Below are 20,006 nucleotides of genomic sequence, written 5' to 3' on the forward strand. Positions count from 1 at the left end.
ATCCCTATTTCTTACCAAATACAGAAATCAAATCAAAATGGATTAAAAACTTAAATCTAATACCTGAAACCACAAAAATTCTGGAAGAAAACCTAGAAAAAAACTCTCATGGACATTAGACTAGGCAAATAATTTATGACTGAGAACTCAAAAGCAAAAGCAACAAAACCAAAAATAAATAAATAAATGGGACCTAATTAAACTAAAAAGCCTCTGCACAACAAAATGAATAATCATCAGAGTAAACAGACAACTCACAGAACGGGAGACAATATTTCTAAACTAAGCATCTGAAAAAAGGACCAATATCCAGTATCTACAAGGAACTCAAAGAAATTAGCAAGAATAAAGTGAAAAGTTTAATTAAAAAGTGGCCAAATACACGAATAGACAGTTCTCAAAAGAAGAATTTCAAATAGTAAACAAACATGAAAAAATACTCATCATCACTAATCATCGGGGAATGCACATTAAAACCAATATGAGATACCACCTTACCCCAGGCAGAATGGCCATTATTAAAAAGTCAAAAAACAATAGATGTTGGCATATATGTGGTCAAAAGGGAATGGTTATCCACTGCTATTGTGAATGTAAATTAGTACAATCTCCATGGAAAACAGCATGGTGATTTCTCAAAGAACTAAAAGGAGATCCACTGTATGAGTCCATTTTCACACTGCTATAAATACCTGAGATGGGTAATTTATAAAGAAAAGATGTTTAATTGACTCACATTTCTACATAACTGGGGAGGCCTCAGGAAACTCACAATCATGGCAGAAGGCAAAGGAAAAGCAAGGCAGCTCTTACATGGCAGCAAGAGTTAGAGAAAGGAAGTACCACACTTTTAAACCATCAGATCTCATGAGAACTCACTATCTGGAGAACAGCATGGAGGAAACTACCCCCCATGATCACCTTCACCCATTCCCTCCTCGACGTGTGGGGATTACAATTTGAGATGACATTTGGGTGGCGACACAGAGCCAAACCATATAATCTACCCAGCAATCCTACAACTGGGTATCTACCCAAAGGAAAAGAAGTTATTATATCAAAAAGACACCTGCATGCAAATATTATCAAAGGACAATGCACAATTGCAAAGATATGGAACTAATCTAAGTGCCCAACAACTGATGAATGATAAAGAAAATATGGTATATATACACAGTGCAATATTATTTAGACATAAAGTTAAAAAATCATGTCTTTTGCAGCAACGTGAATGGAACTGGAGGTCATTATTCTAAGTGAAATAACTCAGGAATGGAAAACCAAATACTGTATGTTTTCATTTATAAGCAGGAGCTAAGCTAGGGGTACATGAAGGCATACAAAGTGGTATAATGGACATTGGAGACTCAAAAGGGGGAAAGGTGGGAGAAGGATGAAGATTAAAAATGATATATTGGCATTGCCTCCAAGGCCTCTGTTCTGTTCCACTGGTCTGTTTTGGTACCAGTACTATGCTGTTTTGATTACTGTAGCCTTTTAGTATAGTTTGAAGTCAAGTAGCATGATGCCTCCAGCTTTGTCTTTTTGCTTAGAATTGACTTGGCTACGTGGGCTCTCTTTTGGTTCCATATGAAGTTTAAGGTGGTTTTTTCCAGTTCTGTGAAGAAGGTCATTGGTAGCTTGATGGGGATAGCATTGAATCTATAAATTACTTTGGGCAGTATGTCAATTTTCATGATATTGATTCTTCCTTACCATGAGCATGGAATGTTTTTCCATCTGTTTGTGTCCTCTCTTATTTCTTTGAGCAGTGGTATGTAGTTCTCCTTGAAGAGGTCCTTTACAACCTTTGTTAGTTGTATTCCTAGGTATTTTCTTCTCTTTGTAGCAATTGTGAATAGCAGTTCATTCTTGATTTAGCTCTCTCTATGACTGTTATTGGTGTTTAGGAATGCTTATGATTTCTGCACATTGATTTTGTATGCTGAGACTTTGCTGAAGTTGCTTATTAGGTTTAGGAGATTTTGGGCTGAGACAATGGGGTCTTCTAAATATACAATCATATTGTCTGCAAATAGGGACAATATGACTTCCTCCTTTCCTATTTTAATACCCTTTATTTCTTTTTCTTGCCTGATTGCTTTGGCTAGAACTTCCAATACTATATTGAGTAGGAGTGGTAAGAGAGGGCATCCTTGCCTAGTGCCAGATTTCAAAGGGAATGCTTCTAGTTTTTGCCCATTCAGTATGATTTTGGCTGTTGGTTTGTCATAAATAGCTTTTATTATTTTGAGATATGTTCCATCGATACCTAGTTTATAGAGAGTTTTTAGCATAAACAGCTGTTGAATTTTGTCGAAGGCCTTCTCTGCATATACTGAGACAATCATAAGGTTTTTGTCTTTGGTTCTGGGGATCTACAACCATGTGATTTTTGATAAACCTGACACAAACAAGCAATGGGGAAAGGATTCCTGTTTAATAAATGGTGTTGGGAAAACTGGCTAGACATGTGCAGAAAGCAGAAACTGGACCCCTTCCTGACGCCTTAAACTAAAATTAACTCCAGATGGATTAAAGACTTATACATAAGACCTAACACCATAGAAACCCTAGAAAAAAACCTACACTACACAAAACCATTCAGGACATAGGTAGGCATAGGCAAGGATTTCATGACTGAAACACCAAAAGCACTGGCAACAAATGCCAAAATAGACAAATCAGATCTAATTAAACTCTAGATCTTCTGCACAGCAAAAGAAACAATCATTAGAGTGAATTGGCAACCAACAGAATGGGAAAAAATGTTTGCAATATACCCATCTGACAAAGGGCTAGTATCCAGAATCTACTAAGAACTAAAACAGATTAATAAGAAAAAACAACCAAACCCATTCAAAAGTGGATGAAGGATATGAACACACACTTTTCAAAAGAAGACATTTATGAGGCCAACAAACGTATGATAAAATGCTCATCATCACTGGTCATTAGAGAAATGCAAATCATCTGATACCATCTCACATCAGTTAGAATGGTGATCATTAAAAAACCTGGAGACAACAGATGCTGGAGAGGATGTGGAGAAATAGGAACACTTTTACACTGCTGGTGGGAGTGTAAAATAGTTCAACCATTGTGGAAGACAGTGTGGCAATTCCTCAAGGACCTAGAAATAGAAATTCCATTTGACCAAGCAATCCCATTACTGGGTATATATCCAAAGAATTATAAATTGTTCTATTATAAAGACACATGCACATGTATATTCATTGCAGCACTGTTTACAATAGCAAAGACCTGGAACCAACCCAAATGTCCATCAATGATAGACTGGACAAGGAAAATGTGGCAGATATACACCACAGAATACTATGCAGCCATAAAAAACAATGAGTTTGTGTCCTTTGTAGGGACATGGATGAATCTGGAAACCATCATTCTCAGCAAACTGACACAAGAACAGAAAATCAAATACCACATGTTCTCACTCATAGGCAGGTATTGAACAATGAGAACACATGGACACAGGGAGGGGAGCATCACACACTGGGGTCTGTTGCAGGGGGAACAGGGGAGGGACAGCGGAGGATAGGGAGGTTGGGGAGGGATAACATGGGGAGAAATGCCAGATATAGGCGAGGGGGGGATAAAGGCAGCAAACCACATTGCCATGTATGTACCTATGCAACAATCCTGCATGTTCTGCAAATGTACCCCAGAACCTAAAGTGCAATTATATATATATATGGTACAATGTACATTATTTAGGTGAGGGATGCACTAAAATTTCAAACTGTAGCACTATACAATTAACCCATGTAACCAAAACCCCTAAAGCTATTGACATAGAAATAAAATAATAAAAAGAAAAAAAAAAGAATTAGTGAAGCTAAATAAAATCATTAGTAAACAACAGCAAAAGCAAAAATATGACACTATCAGAAAATATTTTTCAACATGAGAAACAAGTGAAAAAACTGGAAAGGAAAATGAAAAATTTTCACAAATTATTGAATTTGGCAGTTAGCATTGTTCCCTAGCAGATTATTTTTTATCCAAAAAAATACCTATTGAGATTTGAATCTGAGTTTTCAGCCAAGTGGAATCAACATTTATACATCCTCAAATTCCAAAGCCACACAGATCACATGTTTAAACATGTGCATCTCATAGGACTCTGAGTCATATGCAGAGAATTGAAGGTCATAACATTTGGTAAACTGAGCAAAACAAAAAGTTTTTATTGGAGATGTGGAAATTGGCTGAACAGAAGAGACAAGGATGCATAGGGAAAGGAGTGTTGAGATGAATTACTAAGACATATAGGGAGACATTTGGTCTCATACATAAAAGTTATCATGGAAGGAGTACTTGAAGTTGAATCAGAACTTTATTTTTGTACTTCGGTATGCATAAAAACGGTTCCTAAGTTCTACGAAATGCTTATCTCAAACTAAGTGCTCAGTCACTCTGAAAAAATAATTGACTCCTTCAATCAGTCTCAAGTCAGTCAGCTTGATCTGATGAAATCATTGAAGAATTTGTGACCCAGAGTTTGTAAAAGCAGGGAAAACAGACATCTCACTTTATTATAGAACCATATCGATTTCTGGATGTCTTATAACATTATAAATATAAATTATATGTACTGATAGACTTAACATATTTAAAACATTAAACTATTGAAAGTAAGCATGTTAGAGTAGCATCTTTAGAAATATCAACCCAGTAGCCCCTATTTCCATAGCAACTCAGCCTCTATAGGAGAAATTGTTACTGAATTATTCTTGCTGGAAGAATTTATTATTAGGGAAAGTTATCTCTGGGCCAGTGGGATGAAGGCTAATTCTTAAGAGAACAGGAAGAGAAACAGAAGGTCTGTCTACATTCCTGATTGAAAGGCAGGACGTAGCAGGGTGACTTTTCCTCTTGATTTTTATCCCAGTAGTTACATGTTTACAAGTTGTTCTGTTGTTCATTAAAGATTCAGAATGGTCTCTTTACCTATATAAGAAAATATTTCTATATCACCAAAGATGAAAATTAATACTCAAAGGAGCTTTTTAAAAAAATCTCTCCCTGATTTGTGGGGTTTTGCCTACAAATTATACCTTTCTGCCTGGTTTTACTTTTACAAAGTTCATGTGATGCATCCAGCAGTGAAATGAAATACTTTTCTGTCAGCTGTTCTGTGGAGGGATGAGGCCTTCCTCTTCATTGGTAATCATGTGTTGCTTGATTCTGAGCACCAGATTCACTAAAAATGCTTTAGTGTCTCATTTCTTCTACATAAATTTACACAGTAGCTTAAGAAAGCCTTAAAAAGATATAAATCTTTTTAGAGCCATTTGAGGTATTCCTAATCTCTCTTAAAATTGCAAACTAAAATTAAGAAGGGGTTTTGAGACTACATGAAGCAAGCATTGTGCCATGCCTGTGAAGTTGTAGAGGGAAAACGCTATGGTTTTCACTATGAGAGACTGGATGGCTTTCCTTTAAAAGAGTATCCTTCCTTCTCTAAGCTTGCAGTTGAAAGATGCAATAAGAAGGAGAACAGCTCAGGAGAGTCAGAAAACAACAAACCAAAAACAGAAGTGAGACTTGAAAGGAGGTGTAGCGTCCACTAAACACAAAATGGCATGAAACATCCCATGAAGACAAGTGCTTCATGTGTTAAGGTGTATTGTCTTCCTCACATTCATGTTGTATATGCCGGGAGACAGTACGTGGGGTGAAGAATACTGAAGCAAAAGAAGACACAGATTACAAACTTGGGCTTTGGAGTTAGAGAGACACGAATTCTAATTTTGGCTCCTCTACTTATTTTGTAAAATTGAGCAAGTTACTTAAACTGCTTAGCTTCAATTTCCTCAGTATTTAAATGTGAAGAATTACCTATCTCATGGGACAATTCTACTAAGTAATATATTGATGTATAATTTTAGTAATATTTAATGCATAAAAATTACTATATGGTCAGTACTGTTCAAAATGCTTTCTTTATTTCACAGAACAAAATAATGAGGTAAATACTAGTATTACCCACTTTTTGCATGAGAAAACTCTAAGTTGAGGATAGTATATGCAAAGTACTTAGCATAGTATTTTATACACAAGTGGATCTCAATAAATAAGAACAATTGCTACTTAAAGTAACATCTATGTATTTTACATTATGTAGGGAAGAAAAGTTTCTTAAACGATGCAGTAATCTAATCGCCAAAATTATTTGGAAAGAGAATGTGACCAGTGACAAGACATTTGGATAGAATGAAAATATCTCAACAAATAATTAATGAAAACAATAATTGTATCTGCCTTAAGACTTACTGAACTAGGAATTGATATAAATTTGTCAAGTCTTCCTTGAAGAAAAATACAGAGAGACTCAAAAGAGATTACTCATTAAAATCATAGAATCATAGAAAGGTAAAACTACCTTCTCATAGATTTAACAGTTTTTTCCCCTTTTAAGGTTAAAAAATGAAAATCTTTGTGTTTAATTTTGATGTCAGTAAAATGTAGAACGATTAAGGGTAAACACTATAGGGAATAAATATCTAGACAACTCAATTTCACACATAATCAGAATAGAGCAATAGATACTTAATAATTTTTGTTTTTTTAACAAATTAACTTTGGGAGGCCAAGGCGGGTGGATCACAAGGTCAAGGGAGCGAGACCATCCTGGTCAACAAGGTGAAACCCCATCTCTACTAAAAATACAGAAAAAAAAAAAATTAGCTGGGCATGGTGGCGTGCGCCTGTAGTCCCAGCTACTTGGGAGGCTGAGGCAGGAGAATTGCCTGAACCCAGGAGGCAGAGGTTGCGGTGAGCTGAGATTGCGCCATTGCACTCCAGCCTGGGTAACAAGAGTGAAACTCCGTCTCAAAAAAAAAAAAAAAAAAAGAAAATGAGTAAACTTTTTAGATTTATAGATTTTCAGAAGTCCTTCTTTCTTATTCTCCCAGGAAACGGGAGAAACAGCTCAGAAAAATTAGTGAGTTTCTTACAATTCTCTGTTCACTTCTCTTTCCAATTTAATATCTTCATAATTGTTCAGAAAATATTCTGCAGTGCAAATCCCAGTTTTTGACAGCTAAAAAATGTTCCATGAATTCCAGTCTTCTTTGTGTAATTTTTTCTTCTGGGTTACCTTGCAGGGGAAATGTCAAATAGTTCTTTGTCACAGCTGTTTTATTCCAAAGTTCAATTGTGAATCCTATGATTAGCCCTAAAGAATTGTTTGGCCATTTGGCTCTATCTTAGAAACAGTTGTCCTCTGCTTGGTGAAAATTGCTTGCCAAGTTGCTTGTAGGAGTCAACTCGATTTAAATTTTGCCATTAAAGGCAGCTATCTGGAACCTGACTATCACGGGGGAAATGGAGGAGGGTATCATTCCCATTGAACAAAGAAGACAAAAAGTGTTTATTTCCTTTCATGTTGATTAAATATTAAAGGGAAAGGTTAAAATGGAGAATATGAAAAACAGAACTTTGGTCCCATATGTTCTCCTTGCCTTGTCCTGTAAATGTGAAAACCCTGTGTGAACTGGTAGCCTCGAAGACCTTCCATAGCAGGAACTGAAAAAATCTAAAATTAGATGTTAATGGGGAAAGTTGCTGGGGTTATTAAAAATGTGCTTTTGTTTGTTTTCTTTGTGTCACTACGTAAATGCTATAAATCATTAAGTCAAAATTCTGGGATGCTTCCAAAAGACAACTCCCTCTTATACTGAGCACAGATTCCGGGATAATTATGGACAACTAATAGGAATTCATTAAGAAGGAAAAGAACACGCATCACAGTAAACTAGTTGTGTTAAAGGAACAAGTGAACAGACAGAACTACCACTTAAGGAAAAAAAAATGAGCCATTGTACAATGATAAGGGGCAGATAGTAACAAACAATAATAGTTGAGAAGTTATTGAAAAAAGTATTTACAACATGTACCATTTTGAGAGTAAGAATGAGAGAAAGAACTAAAGCTAAGAACCTCAGTGAGTTCTTACTTCTGGACAAAATTCCTAGCCTTCAGTCATAGGCTCAAACCTGACCTGATACCATTTCGATAACACCTTTTCTAAAAATACCCCTCATCCTTGTAGAACAAACAAATCTACTCTCTGCAGTTCCTTTGCACAGAATATGCATTTCTGTTTCATGTTTATATAAGTGGACAAATGACATTCAATTATGCATATTAACAATAATTATTGATCATGTTCTATTTACCAGGAAAATGTACCAGGGTCTTGGTTGATGCCAGTGCAATGGTACTGACACAAAGGGTTTTACTAGCTAGTGGGGGAGATGGATAATAAATAAATAAATACATTCACAAAGAAAGGGCTGATAGTTTATTAATTTGACAAACTGGTGCCACATTTCAGATAGAATTAGGAGACTTAAGAATGCAAAAATGTTTGATTGGGAGAGCAGGGGACAGAATGAGCTGGTGAAAAGATGGTGCTGGACAGAAAAGCTAAGCCTTGATATAAGGGGCCTGAATGCCAGGCCAAGGAGTTAGGCTTGATTTTCTAGGCCAGAATCTCAATTGGTAGGGATTCAGAAATCTCTATTTTAACAAGGTCTCTGGAGGATTCATATGCTAAACTATCCAGCCTAATCAAATGAAAGGACCCTTTGGCCATTATCAGAGATCAATAGGATAGTTTATAGATTATTTTCCTAATAGGATATAGCATTATGATTACCTTCTATTCTCAGAATTATTTGTTATTAAAGTCATATCAGTGATTTTTAAATTGAAGCAAGAAATTATCATTTTCATAGGTCACACATATTCAAATATCAGTAGTTAACATATGTTTCAATCTAGCTACTAAAATTTTATGAGTATTTAAAGAAAATAACATTACATATTATAGGGCTTTTACACTCTGGACCTTAATTATTTAACATGTGAGCTTTATCACAGACCCTTCAAAAATTAGGTCTTAATGAATCAATGTATTTAGTGCTGATTCATGTATCTTGCTAACATTAGCTGAGTGCCCAATACAGGGGTCAGGTTTAGTTATAGACTCTAGAGATACCACAGTGAAGGTAACAAAATCTTTGTAGTCAGAAAGTTTATATTAATGGATATTTTTAAAGTGATCTTCCAATATACTTGAAGTAGGAAAACCTAGATTCTAATTTTGTCTTGGCCCTAAATTTGCTGATTTATTTGAACAAAATATTCAGATTTGTGATTCATGACATAAAAATGTTTATAGGTACTTTTACATAATTTCTAAATATCTCTACATATAAAAACTTTAAGCTTCTAATTTTCTGCACATTTCATCAAACCTCCAGGCTTTTCTCAGACATTTACACCATTAATTTTTAACACCTTACTTCACAATATCTTTATCTGCATTTTGTTCCTTCACCTTATAGTATAGTTCTTACAGTTCTATTTTATTACTTCTTTTTATATTTTTGTCAATTTTTACAAATTGTCAGATAAAATTGTATGTAGTATCATGTACAACATGTTTCAAAGTGGTATACATTGTGAAATGACTAAATCTAGTTAATTATCATTTGCATTCATTCACATAGTTATAATTTTTGTAGTGAGAACTCTTAACATCTCTCTAAGCATTTTTCAAGAATTCAGTATATTAGTAATCACCATAATGTAATACATAATAGTATCACAATAAAGCTCTTGAACTTATTCCTCCTGTATAACTGACTTTTATATCCTTTGACGAATATCTCCCCAGAACCCTTCCCTCAATTGCCCCAGCCCCTGGTAACACCATTACCCTCTGCTTCTCTGATATAATCTTTTTCATATACTACATATGAGTGAGATAATGTAGTATTTGTCTTTTTGTGCCTGGCTTATTTCACTTAACATTATATCCTCTAGATTTCATATTTTAAAATTTGTGGACTCATATAGTAAATATGTATGAGTATTTACTGTATGAATCCAGAAAATGGAATCATACAGTAAATACCCCTGACAAATGTATTTACTATATAAGTCCATTTTCACACTGCTGATAGACATATCTGAGACTGGGCAATTTACAAAAGAAAGGTTTACTGGACTTACAGTTCTAAATGGCTGAGGAGGCCACACAATCATTGTGAAGGCAAGAAGGACAAAGTCACATCCTATGTGGATGAGGCAAAGAGAGAGCCTGTGCAGAGAAACTACCATTTTTAAAACTGTCAGATCTCATGAGACCCAATCACTATCACAAGAACAGCAGGAGAAAGACCCACCTCCATGATTTAATCATCTCTCACTGGGTCCCTCCCACAACACCTGAAATTATGGGAGCTACAAGATGAGATTTGGGTGTGGACACAGATCTAAATTATACCATTTGACCCCCGGCCCCTCCCAAATCTCATATTGCCACATTTCAAAATCAATCATGCCTTCCCAACAGTCCCCCAAAGTCTCAACTCATTTCAGCATTAATTCAAAAGTCTGCAGTCCAAAGTTTCATGTGAGACAAGGCAAGTCTCTTTAGCCTATGAGCCTTTAAAATCAAAAGCAACTTAGTTACTTCCTAGATAGATATAATGGGGACACATGCATTGGGTAAATTCCAAAAGAGAGAAATTGGACAAAACAAAGGTACTACAGGCCTCATTTAAGTGTGAAATCCATCAGGACAATCAAATCTTAAAGCTCCAAAATGATCTCTTTGACTCCATGTCTCACAACCAGGTCACACTGATGTCAGAGGCAGGATCCCATAGTCTTGGGAAGTTCTGAACCTGTTGCTTTGTATGGTATAGCCTTCCTCCCAGCTGCCTTCATGAGCTGACGTGGAGTGTCTGTGGTTTTTGCAGACCCATGAGGCAAGCTGACAGTGGATCTACCATTCTAGAATCAGGAGGATAGTGCCCCTCTTCTCACAGCTCCACTAGGCAGTGCCCCAGTAGGGACTCTGTGTGGGGCCTCCCACTCCACATTTCCCTTCTTTGCTGCCTTAGGCAGAGGTTCTCCATGAGGACCCCACCCTTACATCAAATTTCTGCCTGGGCATTTACCCATTTCCCTGGATCTTCTGAAATTTAGAAAGAGTTTGCCAAACCTCAATTCTTGACTTCTATGCACTCACAGGTTCAACACCATGTACAAGCTGCCAAGGCTTGAGGCTTGCACCCTTTGAAGCCACAGCCCGAGCCCTACATTGACCTCTTTCAGCCATAGCTGGAGCAGCTGGGATGCAGAGCACCAAGTCCCTAGGCTGCACATAGCACAGAGACATTTTTCCCCATTGCCTTCAGGATTAATATTTGGTTTCTCATTACTTATGCAAATTTTTGCAACTGGCTTGAATTTCTCCTCAGAAGATGAGATTTTCTTTTCTGTTGCACTATCAGGCTGAAAATTCTCCAAACTTTTATGCTGTATTTCCCTTTTGAAACTGAATGCCTTTAATAGAACCCAAATCACCCCTTGAATATTTTGTTGCTTAGAAATTTTTTCCACCAGATTCCCTAAATCATCTCTCTCAAGTTAAAAGTTCCACAAATCTCTAGGGCAGGGCGAAATGCCACCAGTCTCTTTGCTAAGACATAACAAGAGTTTTGTCTTTGCTTCAGTTCCCAAGAAGTTCCTCATCTCCATCTGAGACCACCTCAGCTTGTACCTTATTGTTCATATCACTATCAGCATTTTTGTCAAAGCCATTCACCAAGTCTCTAGGAAGTTCCAAATTTTCCCACACTTTTCTGTCTTCTTCTGAGCCCTCCAAACTGTTTCAACCTCTGCCTGTTACCCAGTTCCAAAGTTGCTTCCACATTTTTTTTTTTTCAGACGGAGTTTCGCTCTTGTTACCCAGGCTGGAGTGCAATGGCGCGACCTCGGCTCACCGCAACCTCCACCTCCTGGGTTCAGGCAATTCTCCTGCCTCAGCCTCCTGAGTAGCTGGGATTACAGGCACGCACCACCATGCCCAGCTAATTTTTTTGTATTTTTAGTAGAGACGGGGTTTCACCATTTTGACCAGGATGGTCTCGATCTCTTGACCTTGTGATCCACCCGCCTCGGCCCCCCAAAGTGCTGGGATTACAGGCGTGAGCCACCGTGCCCGGCCGCTTCCACATTTTTGAGTGTCTTTTCAGTAATGCCCAATTCTACTGCCATCAATTTACTGTATTAGTCCATTTTCACGGTGCTGATAAAGACATACCTGAGATGAGACTGAGCACTTTACAAAAGAAAGAGGTTTATTGGACTTACAGTTCCACATGGCTGCGGAGGCCTCACAATTGTGGTGGAAAGCAAGGAGGACCAAGTCACATCTTAAGTGGATGGCAGCAGGTGAAGAGAGAGCTTGTACAGAGAAACTCCTGTTTTTAAAACCACCATCAGATCTCATGAGATCCATTCACTATCACAAGAACAGCACGAGGAAGACCGGCTCCATGATTCAATCACCTCCCAACAGGTCCCTCCCAAAACATGTAAGAATTGTGAGAACTACAAGATGAGATCTGAGTGGGGACACAGAGCCAAACTGTATCAATTACCTAGTATTTAATTCCTTCTTCTTATAACTGAATTTATAGACCTTATATAAGACAGAAAGCAAATTAAGGCATTGCTCAATTGTTTAAGGCTTACAATTTCTGGATGGTCCTTCACGAAAGCCTTATAGGAGCAAATGAAGAATCATAAGAAACTGTGCTCTACTCTCTATGAAAAATACTTCCTTGACTTAAATAAATTGTGTTTTCTTTCAGCTTAATATTTCCAAAGCACAAAGGAAAGGAGAGAAAAAGAGAGAAAAAGAAAACAATGTTGGTTTCAAATATTTATGAGAGCATACTAGTTTTGAAAGAAGACCAACTGTTCCATAGAACTGATATTTATGGCTTTTTTGAATAAACGTAGAAATTAATCTTCCCAGTCTCAAAACTTGAAAGATACATTTGTCTTACCTGAGTTACCTTCTCAGGAAACTGGCCATCAGGCCTCCCACATTATACCACAGGGCTGAAACTTACCAGGTCAATGCACCTAGACAAAGAGATACCAGACTTTTCACCCAACATGACTGCACCATCTGCTGTCAGTTGGCCAGCTTCTCTGCCTAGCCCATCTTTAATTTTCATTTTCCTATATATGGTTTCATGTCTTCCCTGCTATATAAACCTCCGATTTTAGTCATTGGGGGAGATGGATTTGAGACTGACCTCCCATCTCCTTAGCCACAGCACCCAGCAAAAGCCTTCTTCCCTGGCAATACTCATTGTCTCAGTGATTGGCTTTCTATGTGGTGAGCAGCAGGACCTAGACCAAATCCCAAGTATTTTGGTAACAGTTTTATTTATTTTTTAACCTAGTCTTCAATTTAAGGTGTTTAAATTAAGAATTCTTAATTAAAGTTATAAATTAAAATACTGTTAAGAATAATTTTTAAAAATGTAAAATACAGTGAAGAATAAGCAAATAGCCAATTACTATGATGATTTTCTTAAAATAACTGGCAAGAATATAAGAGCGGCAAGATAGGAAATTATCTGTAGCAATAAATATGCTTGCTCATTCATTCATTTATTTTCTCACTGATATTGACCTTTATTTAGGAGTGCAGTCAGATAGCCAATAAATATGCTTTAAGGATCTCCTTAGAGACTCTAGAAGAAAGAAAGATTTTAAAAGTATTTTAACTATTTTTAAAGACCATGTCAGGATGGGCATGGCAGCTCACTGTTTTAATCCCAACACTTAGAGAAGGCTGAGGCAGGTGGATTGCTTCAGCTCAAGAGTTCGTGACCATCCTGGGCAACACGGCATAACCCTGTCTTTACAAAAAATACAAAAATTAGCTGGCCATGGTGGTGCAACCCTGTAGTCTCAGGTACTAGGGAGGTTGAGGTAGAAGAATCACTTGAGCCCAGGAGGTCCAGGCTGCAGTGAGCTGTGAGTGTGTCACTGCAATCCAGCCTGGGTGACAAAGCAAGACCCTGTATCAAAAAATAAAATAAAATAAATTAAAATTAAACATATTTTCTGTTCAGAAGGATCTTCCAGGTAAGTGGCCAGGCTTCCACAGTTTGTTATTTGAGAAGTAGAAAAGAAAGAAAAGATTCTTGGAATCCAGTGGGAGGGAAAAGGAAGTACAGAAAGGGTAGGTCTAGCAGAAATTATAACCTTAGAAAGATGTAATGGGTTTCAAAAAACTTATAACCCAAAACCTCAAAATTTTCCATTCCATACATTTTTCTACGGATTTTAGCTGGGATTTTTAGCTAAACAAAATCAAGAAAAGCTTTTTACCCAGAAAGGCTTTCCGAAGAGTATGGAAAAAGCTGACAGTGACTCTTTGTATTTGTCTTGAAGTTCCTTTTGGCTGGTTGTCAAAGATGAGTCAATAGGCAAAAGTCTTAAGGAAATCAGGCTATAGGCAAATTACATATTTCATCAAGGACAAAAATGTTTTACAGATTCCTATCAGTCCAACAATGCCCAATTACTGTGCTCTGCATGTCCATTGCCTAATAAGAGAATAACATGCAAGAAAATTTACTGTAAGGAGTATTCAAAAGTATATAATGAACAACTTGGGATTTCTCTGTAAAAACTTCAAGCAAATGTTAACAAAAATATAATCATTTTTATTCTTATCTGTCTACAACTATTTATATAAGAATGACTAAATCACTGATTGAGAGTGAATTAGCTTGTTTTTGTATACTTTGGTTTCCTAAACAAAACTTTGAAATTTTAATTAAATATTATCTTTCATGTGATTCCTTTGCATTTTTCTCTTAGAGATCTAATACTAGTCTGGAGGGTAAGGGTTTTTTATGTTTTTGACGAAAAGCTAAAGAGCATGTTCATAAATATTTTTTGCATTTGTTTACAAAGATAATTTCAACCATGTTTAAGGGATCCAGAGTTGATGAATTGAGGACAGTTAAGACTAGATACAGTCATGTTAATGAAGTAGTTGAACAGAGGAATAAAAACAAATTAAATAATCTGGCAGATCCAATGTGGATTCAGTGGGAAACTCATTAATCATATAATGTTCAAGCTACTATGATGTCCCTTCAAAAACAGAAAACCTAATATTAATCTTTATACAAAAACACCTTCCATAAAGTGTGATTAATTTCCCCATATAAGATTTTTGGTGGCACCATCATGACCTGCTTGGATTGATGTGGATGTGATTCACTTGATGTAATTGGTCAGCAGATTATCTGTCCTTTATAATTGGTATATCATGGCTTATTTGTAGAGAGGCTCTTGGAAAACACCTTTTTTAAGGGTAGTTCATTCATTGAGCACCTTGTTTCTTTCCCAGAGAAATACTTTGTTAACCTATATTAAAACATTTATTACTTTAAAAATATTTATTTTTGTTGCTTATTGTTTAATTTTATTAATTATTACCTTCTTGATTACTCACAACAATCTTGTGAATTTATCTGAATATTTTGAACCACCCATTTATTGGGAAATCAATTTTAAATCTTTAAAACCACTCAAGGAAACAGATTTTCTGTGATTTGCTTTTAGAAATCTCTTTAACAATCATATAATGTTTCAAGTATTCTCATCAATTCATATATCCATCCATTACTCTAATAAGACTTATTGAAGGCCGTGGTGTGCCAGGTTTTAAAAAATAGAATCACTCTACTTGGGAAGACACTCCTCAGGTCAATTCAGGAGACATACAATCTTGCCCAAGCAGTGTGGCAATAATTTTAATGGAATAGAGTGACTTTACCACCATTTACCTTTTATCTTATACATATATGTGTGTATAAACACACACACACACACACACACACACACACACACACACACCACATCCTTTTCTTCATACGAAAGAAGATGTATTTTCAAATCGTGGGAAGAAAAAATAGCTTTCCTTGACCCTTTCTGATTGTCCCTTGAGTAGTAATTCCTATGAAACAAGTAAGACAGTGATTGAATTCAGCTGTGCTAAGTTTTTGGCCTGTGACTGAAGCCTCTCTCTTCCTTTTCGTTCTATTTACAGTTTTAAAATTGCTCAACAATTTGACACTGTTCTTTAAAATTCTGAGAAATGAAAAGTGAAAACGGGGAACAACATAGACAAACATACACAAACAAACGGGGAAACAACATAGACAAACCAACAACATAGAGAAACCAAATAAACAAATTTATTTAATGAGTTAACTTTATAAAAATGCCAAAATAGCTAATTTTTAAAAAGGAATGTGAGACACGGGGATGAATGTGTGGAGAAATCTGAAATCACTTAAATTCTATCAGACATGTGTCAATCTGCCTATTCTGCTCATTAGCAGAATCGGTCCTGATTTGGGAATATCACCTACAGAAGAAGAAAGTCAATGACTAAACTAAAAAAAAATTGAGCAATAGTAGGAGGTGATTTATATTGTCATTTAACACCATGACATAAACTGCATTCTCAGTAGTAAAAAGCATTAACAATAAAATATTGAAAGTAAGACTTTCTCTGTACTTGTGAAAAATAGTCTAGAGAATACTAGCATATCAGTTAGGAAGACAACAATTCCACAAATATCTGGAATAACTGGTATAACAAAACGTTTCAAAAAAATGAGGTCGTAGAATTTGACTGGGATTAATCTAAAAAAATAAAACCTGACAGAAATATAGTAACTTGCAAACAATTTACAAACTGTCATCAAAGTCTGCTGTGAGAAAGACTTCCATTTTCACTAATGCATACGCATTAAAAGACAATATCCTTTCATATGAGTTTATTCTAGATGATCACTGAAAATTTAAATAATCACTTCTTTTGAGAAAAGAGTTAACTAATGCAAAATAGAAATTACTTAGTTTTGTAGAAAAATTGCATTAATGGTAATAGCTTGGAAATCTAAATATTCTGAAACACCCAATTATTTACTTTTGTTCACATAACTGTATATAAATGCATTCCTGTGCAGCAGAAACTGACATAAATGATTATTATCATGTAATTACATTAAATACAGATAATTAATTTGCTTTTTAAATATTCCCCAAAACTCTATCATCAGCATTCTGTGCTCCTCATTCTATGAATACTCTCCATGTAATTGGATTCACGTATAATGTGTCTTAATCCATTCTAGTTGCTATAACAAATACCAAAAACTGGTAGATTCATAAATAACAAACATTTAATCCTCACAGTTCTGAAAGCTGGGGACCTCAAGATCGAGGAACTGGTGGATTTGGTGTCTGGTAAGGCCAATTCCTCTTAAAAGATCCCTTCTTGCTGTGTCTTCACCTCGTAATAGAGGCAAAGAATCACTCCGGAGCCTCTTTTGTAAGGGCACTAAGGCCATTCATGAACACTCCACCCTCATGATCTAAATACCTCCCAAGTTTCCAACTCCAAATACTCTTGGCTTTGGGGATTAGGTTTCAACATATAAATTTTGGGGTAAATAAATATTTAGACTATACCAGTGAGCAAGAACTAAATCATTATTTCAAGTCACTGAGTTTTGGCATTGTTTGTTAATACAAGTACAACTTGTTTTAGTTTGACAGATGCAGAGCCATATGATTCTATTAAATCCATAATTTCAAGAGAAAAACATTCCAAAAACATAATGTTCATATCTTAGAACTATGTTTAACCACATTCAAAGCAACAATTTTATTTTTTCAAGAGAATAAAAAGAATACTCATTCCAACACAGAAAACACTCATTCATTAACAAATTTTGAATCTCCTCTGATATGTCAGGGATTATGTCAAGACTTACCACTACAATGGTGAATAATAATTAACATTCTAGTCCTTTTGGAGCCTAAGTTTGAAGAGTTGAAAATTAAATTACTCAGTTTTATGTATTAATGAATGTTATTAGCAAGGTAAGCCAAGAGTTTTAGGGGAAAACCTAAGAGAATATGTGAAATAGTCTAGGGTAGTAGAGAGTGTTTTAAATTTTTATTTTAAGAGAATAAGAAGTCAAAGTTGCCACTTGAAAGATTAGAAAGAGCTGTCCAAATTGGAGGAATTTAAGGCAGCAAGGAAGTACAAGGCATAGGAACAGTTTTTGCAGTATCCTAGAGTGCAGAGTAAAATGTCTGTCTGTGAGGCGAAGATGCTTGGTATGACTAGAGAGGGAGTGTGGTATTAGAATTTCCTAATAGTGTCACAACAGCATACTTACAGAGAATTCTAAGTCCTCAGTCAACCCTGCAAGAAGCTTTGGGACAGTGACCTGAATAGAGACTAGAAGTTATGCAAGAACAGGATAATGCAATATGTAATATGAGGTCAATAGCTGCCATTGCTTGTTGAATTGAATAGCCAAGTCAAGCAAGCTTTCGACCTGGCAGCCTGAGTGAATGACTGCGTATATGTGTGTGTTTGTGTGTGACTCCCCCAGGGCATGTGTCTGAACAGGTGCAGTTAACTTATATTATTCTTTACTTGGGAGTTACTTGGAAAACTCTCAATGCAAGCAAAACCATAGATGTATTTTTCTCCAAGGACACTCAAGGAGTATCATAGTGAAGGAAGATGATGAGAAGAGTGTAACAATAAATAAGATCAATCAGTTTCAGAAGAAAATGAGTGGTAGGAAGGCCAATTCTCAGTAAACTGGACATTCACTGTTGTCAATTGTGACACCAGTTTATTCTTCTTCCAAATTGCTCCAATTTGGTGTCCTTCTTTCCATATCCTTTGCATGCTACTAAGTCCTTATGGTCTTCTTCTCTAATTTTTAACAAGACCCGCTTTTAGAAAGTGATCTTCAACCCATTCACTGCAAAGTGGAAAGAATAATAACAACACAAATGACCTTGGTTTCTGGGAGTACAACACTCATTGGGAAACTTCTCTAAGGTTATTTAAAAGTTTATATTTCTCAATATCTTAATTTTTGTGTGTGTGGAGGAAATGGTGATCCTCTGAACAGACAATCTAATAATCTTCTGTCCTCAAAATGATTTTAAATCACAAGTGTGTTCATGTGAGCCTCAGTGAAATCACTGTGTGCTAAATAATCTATGTGAATCTGTAGTAATATAGTTGAAACATATTGAACAGGAACTATAAGAAAAATATGAAACCAGTCAATATGTTACTATAGTAAGTCAGGGATGAACTAAGTGTCTGAACAAAAGCAGTAGAAATATGAATGGGAATGAGCCATAGGTTAGAGAGAAATTGTAGAGTTCAAAATCGCAAGACTGTTTTCTTGAATGTGGCAATGAAGTGAGAGTGAATAGGATACACTGGGCAATTGAGTCAAAGATAATACTATTTAACCCATAAATGAGGTGTGAACAGGTTTGCTGGAGGTGGTAGTGGTGATGGTGGTGGTTGCCTGCTTTGGACATACTTGGCTTAATGTATGCTTCTGATATGGTTCTCTGGGAAGCTGACTCTAAAATAGGCTAACAGGTCAACACCTATTGGGAAAATGACTAGCAGAATTATGCACAGAGAAGCTACAAATGGGCTACAGTGCAGTAGTAACAAAGTCTCAGCCAACTCTACAGGGAGTTCTATTTGGATAAATCTGAAGGCTCATCCCTGGACCTTCAGATTTATCCAAATTTGAGGCATCAGTCATTGGATGTAGGCTATTTCTCACAGAAGTGTGTGACCATGGGTAAGGTAGACACTTCTGGCTGAGAGAAATTTCTGGAGAGAAATGACAGCTCTCTGCTATTAGCATTCTAGCAACCAGGGGAGTAAGTCCAGTCTTCCGTGGCTGGGCACAGCATCCATAACAGGATACTGATGGGAAAGTCTAATAAACCTGTCATTAGGCTACTCAACATAAAGAACTGTGTTGGAGATGTAATCATCATTAATTATTTAGGCAGATGCTATCAGAACAAGTCTTTTTCAAACAGGACAAGAAAGAATACAATTTTGATCAACTGCCATGTGCCAGTTCACTCACTTGTGACAACTGATTTTGAAATCGTCATGTGAAGATAAGAAAACCTAAGCCCAGCAAGTTCTGTTTGACTTTCTATCACCTCATGTTGCTTACTAAGAAAGCTTTGATAACTTCCCTCTTCTATGGGTAGAA

At 36.2% G+C, this 20,006-nt stretch overlaps 1 protein-coding gene across 1 annotated transcript in view; it reads right to left on the reverse strand.

Annotated features, from left to right (window-relative positions):
- The window catches only part of CD36 (CD36 molecule (CD36 blood group)), a 126,899-nt gene extending 109,657 nt beyond the window's left edge, over nt 1-17,242 (reverse strand). The window contains exon 1 of the mRNA XM_035253984.3: nt 17,132-17,242. The gene's annotated coding sequence lies outside the window, so the exon portion shown is untranslated. The remainder of the gene's footprint in view (nt 1-17,131) is intronic.
- Nucleotides 17,243-20,006: the final 2,764 nt, after the last annotated feature.

Source organism: Callithrix jacchus, chromosome 11 (genome assembly GCF_049354715.1).
Source record: "Callithrix jacchus isolate 240 chromosome 11, calJac240_pri, whole genome shotgun sequence".
NCBI classification, from domain to species: Eukaryota; Metazoa; Chordata; class Mammalia; order Primates; family Cebidae; genus Callithrix; species Callithrix jacchus.